We start from the raw sequence: 5,517 nt of genomic DNA on the forward strand, positions 1-5,517 counted from the left end.
GTTGTTACCATCTTTTCAATAAAACACAGATCCTCAGACAATTGCTTAGCCCTCTGTAATTTACAACCTTTCTGAAGAACTCCAAAGCTGCAATCCATTTTGCCAAGGGGTTACTGCAGTCACAGCTACTGACAGTTCTCCAAGCCATATAGGCGAGCACAGAGCAGAAGGCTAGATCTCCAAGGACCTGAACAATCTCCTTAAGAATTGAGTGTGTTGGCTGTACAATCCTCATCTGAAAAGTTCAGACAGTGACCATGAAATCCCCTGGGATTTTATTCTCCATCATCACTTGCAGGACTCAAATACATTCCCACTGGCAAGGCAGGCAGTGCTCCGGTGTTCTAGTAACAAACAAAGGGAATCTGGCCTTGATTTTGGTTAGTCACTATTTTAAGTCTTCCTTCTATTCCAAAGCATTTGAGAATCTGTAAAAAATACACACTTTTAGTGAGTGTGGAAAATAAAACATGTATGTATAATGTCTCAGTATTTCGAAGGTGCTAATATTTGGAAATTTCAACCATATCATCAATGTGTGTTTACAAAGTCATGTCTTTGTTCTCTTAACAGAGAACAGTTACCTTTGAAAGTGACCCATGACAGTGAAAATTAATCATTTAGGGGAGAATATAAAGTGCAATAATAAATTTAATAGTAGCTACTTCAAGTTGGCTCTGTTTCAAACCAAACACAAAAAAAGAATCAGTTTTCTTTTGATCTCTTGCTCTGCTTTTTTAGAAAAATAGTTAGGGAAATGGGTTTTATATTTTCATAAACACTGCTAATATTTTCTACTTTTTTATAGAAATGCATAAGGTTAAGGAACTCATTTGTTCTTACACTATTGAAATACAAAAATAAATAAATAAAATTATTCAAACTCATAGCTAATTTCAAAATGATTGCAAACTGAATGCCAAAATAAGGAGGTAACTCTTCGCATAAAAAAGGCTAATCATGGTTAATTGTTTTCCTATTTATTCTGATGATAATAGTCATTATAAACTCATTTGAAGTATGCAGATGTAATATGCAATTACCGCAAAACTCAGGTTTCCAAAACTCAAACAGAAGTCTAAGACAGTATTCAGCTCTGTTTACTGGTAACGCTGCCAACCTGTTTCATTTTCAAAGGGAAAATAAGTGTGTAGCTGTAGTTCAATCTTGTTTACATGCACGTATTTTCTCTTCATGTGTGCTGTTATGATGTCTATAGTCTAAATCAACCTGTTTATTTTTGCACAAAGCAGTGGGTGGCTGTCACTATTGTCTGGAAAATTTCAGAAAAAATGGGGTTCAAATCACAAAGCGTTTTAATTCCAGGTCATTTTTGTCTTGTAGTTGAAAAATATGATCCACTGCACATTGTAAAATACACGAAAGCATGTAGTCTTCCTATGAACAAGCTTGGGGAATTTGTTGTACATTTTGTTAAAAAGTATCACATATTAAAGAGGGCAGAAGTTTGTTTTCAGAGAGTATGTACTAAGAACTTCTTCTAATGTGCGTATGTGCTTAGATCTTTATACAAAAAGAAGTTGAGAGTCCCTCTGTTTCAGATATAAGATGAAGTTACGGAGTTGACTTTTGACCTTCACATAACTTGGCACCAAAAAAAAAAAAAAAACACACTGTGGCTTGACACATTCAATCTGTAGATTCTATAGCGTTTAAAATAATAGTAGGAGGATAAGTTCTTACAGAATTCTGTGAAAAGGAGTGCCAGCTCCCCCAGGGAGTAGTAAGCTTTTCATTAAGGCTTTTCTCAAAATAACAAGACAGGCCTATGCTACTATTTCTTTATATTGGAAGAACATGCTATTCAAACCTATTCCTCTTGCCTTTGCCACTGTTACGATCAGTGTGCTTTCCTGGGCAGCCTTAACTTGTTGCCAATCACTTCAGTAATCCTCTTCTTAGCACACAAAACTTTCTCTACATAAAAATGTGTTCTAGTCTCCTTTATCCCAATAAAGAGTTTCTACCTGCCCACTTCCCTCTCAGACTTCAAGCTTTTCTGCTCTCATTTACCGCTGAAATGGAAATCAATTAACTTCCAGTATCACCTCAATGAAAATTTATCCTAATTGCTTCTGATTTTGACATTTGCTTCCAATTGCTTCCCAGGAAACACGACATTTGTTTCTCTGAATCTTTTGAGTCAGTCAGTCCAAAATTCAGCTGATCTTCACTCTCAAATTCCTTTATGCATGTAGTTTAGCACATACTCTGTATAATGGAGCCTCGGAGGGAAATGCTGAGAAAATTGCAAAGCCTTTTTTTCTGACATTCTTGAGTTGCAGAACCAACATCAGCAACCCTCTAAGTTAATAAAAGGAAAAGAACCCCTGGAAATATACAACACTGTAGCTAAATGCTAATTGCAAGCAGCTGAACAGAACCTCTAACTACTACACTACAGATCCCCAAATTAAAAATCATTTCAAGAAATAAAACTGTTTAACACAAAGTAGATATTAAAATATTAGTAAAGTAAGACCATATCCTGCTCTACAAAATATAGGCAGTTTCTGACTTAAGATAGATAGACATATATGCGGTTTTTCAACTTTGCAATAGTATGAGAGTCATACACATTCAGTAGAAACCGTTCTTCAACGTATACAAAAATCATTCTGTTTTCACCTTTAATACAGTATTCAAGAAATTACATGAGATATTCCACAATTTATTATGAAACAGGTTTTGTGTTAGATGATGTTTCCCAACTGTAAGCTAATGTAAGTGTTCTGAGCACATTTAAGGTAGGCTAGGCTAAGCTGTAATGTTTGGTAGGCTAGGTGTATTAAAAGCATTTTCAACCTACAATATTTTCAAGTTATGATGGGTTTGTAAGGATATAATTCCATCGTGAGGCAATGAGGATCTGTAGTCACTTGGCATATATTGAATTTTGTAATAACAAATTGAAAATACAAATGGAGATAACTTCTAAAAAATAAAAGCATCTTGACATTTTTCATACCATCTAAAAAAAAACAGATAGTTTATTTGCAAAATTAGGGTTATTCAAGTATTTCCTCTCTATTAAAAAACAGTTCAGTTTAATGTGATCTTTTCATTAAAAATTACTAAATATTTAAAGGTTAATTTAAAATTTAACCTCATTAATCAATGCCTTTTGTCCAAAATTCTTATACCATCAAATATCATTTGCTTATCTTCTAACTTTTCTGTGATTTAAATGTGAATGCACTTGAATGGAAAGTCCAATAAAATTTCTAAACATAATCTTTTAATTCTAAACAGTCTGCAATATGCATTTTGGTTAATGGTTTCAATATAAAACTGTCTAACAGCTCTGATGGAAGGTATGGCTGAAGAAATAGGGTAAATTATTTAGATACTAAAGTGCAGGGGAAAAAAGAGCAATGTGTGTCTCAGGCATTGAAAATAAGTTTTGTCTTTGTCATTATTTTCTCTAGAATTATAATCAACAGTGTCAGGTGAATTCATAAATCAAATCAATTAATCTATTAAATGAAAGCCATAGGACATAGAAGGGTCAAAACTATTCATCTGAGAGGTTTCTCTGCCTTATAGAACATGACTCTGAGTTGACTTACTGAAGAGAAAGTAAAGTTTCATGCTTATAAACATAAATTGTAAAATTGGCCTTACCTAACCCCCAAGGAAATCACTGAATAATCACAGTAAGAAATGAAACCCACGGGAGACCATTAACAGCTTAAAACTTACAGTTTATGTGTTGAAATTCATTCTGTTTAAGAGAATGGAGTAGAAATGCTGTTATTTCAATAAAAAATTCATAATATTAAAAATGCAAAGGTGTGAATTTTATAATATACAAGTTAAGTATTACATACAAATATTAAGTATAGGGTGTGGTTATTTTGATCAAGCTCTCCTTTAAATCAAAAATGATACTTTTCACATGACTTAACCAACAGCTTTTATCACCTCACAAATAATATAGCAAGAATATTAAAATTGACATAATTATCACATTTATAAATAATAATAAATTCACACGTTAGATTGGAAGTAGAATTAGAAAAATGTCATGAAATAGTCTGATGAAATGGTCAGCAAATTTAAACTTTCTGGATTTCTTTGGGTATAACTAAATTGATAGAAGGCATAAAGTCTTGTTTTCCATTAAAGACAGCAAGAAAATTTCTAGCCATGAAAAAAGGACAAATTAAATATCACTTCAATAAAGTCAGAATATGGTGAGTATATTAGTTTTGCTACAAGGGACAGAAACTCTATTTTAATGAGAATACAGAAAAATTATAAGTGTATAAAATTTAATAAAATATAATAACCACCTCAAAAATATTGTGGAATGAAAAGATATACAACTGGACTCCAGAATTAGATGTCATGTTGGTGAGGATGTGATAACAAAGAACCCTGGTAAACTGTGGGAATATAGATTGGTGCAGCCATTATAAAAAACAGTGTGAACATTTCTAGTGAAATTAAAAGTGGAACTACCATATAATCCAGCAATCCCTCTTCTGGTATTTTACCCAGAGAAAATGAAATTACTACCTCAAAAAATATCTCACTCCCATATGTTTGCAGCATTACTCACATAGCCAAAATATGTAAAATAACCATTTGTCTGTCAACAGATTAATTGATAAAGAAACTGTGGTACATATATACAATAGAATATTATTCAACCCTAAAAAGAACAAGATCTTGCCATTTACCACAACATAAATGAGCATAAAGACATTATATTAAGTGAAATAAACCAAATGCAGAAAGAAAAATATAGTTGTTTTTTGTATCCCTTGGTACCCACAGGGAACTGGTTCCAGGACACCCTACAAATAACAAAATCTGTAGATACTCAAGTCTCCTATCTAAAATGGCATAATATTTTCATATAACCTATGCACATCCTCTTATTTACCTTAAACCATCTCTAGATTACTTATAGAGTAAAATGTAAATGCTATGTAAATAGTGTTATTGTGTTATTTTTATTTGTATTATTGTATTCTTTTTCTTTTTTTTTTCAAATATTTTCAATCCATGTTTGGTTGAATCCATGGATGCAAAACCTCCAGACAGGGAGGGTTGACTGCATTGCATGATGTTACTTGTATGCAGAATCTAAAAAACATTTCAAATATAATATATAGAGACAGAGACAGAACAAAACAGTAGTTACTAGAGTTAGTAGGGGCAGTGGGGACGTGGGGAGAAAATTGGCAGGTGTCAGTCAAAGGATCCCAAGCTGCAGATATGTAGGATAAACAAATCTAGAGATATAGGGAACAACATGAGGACTATAGGTAGTAAAATTGTACCATATATGAGACTCATGCTAAAAAAGTAGATTTTAGCTTCCCTTGCCACAAAATAAACAACAAAAAAATGGGGAACTATGTGAAATGATGGATATGTTTATTTGCTTCACTATAGTAACCTTTTTACTATCTCTATGTATTTTAAAACATTATGTTGTATACAATAAACGCTATAAAAATTATAATATAGAAGACTCAGATGACC

This window comes from Pan troglodytes, chromosome 13, assembly GCF_028858775.2.
Source record: "Pan troglodytes isolate AG18354 chromosome 13, NHGRI_mPanTro3-v2.0_pri, whole genome shotgun sequence".
NCBI classification, from domain to species: Eukaryota; Metazoa; Chordata; class Mammalia; order Primates; family Hominidae; genus Pan; species Pan troglodytes.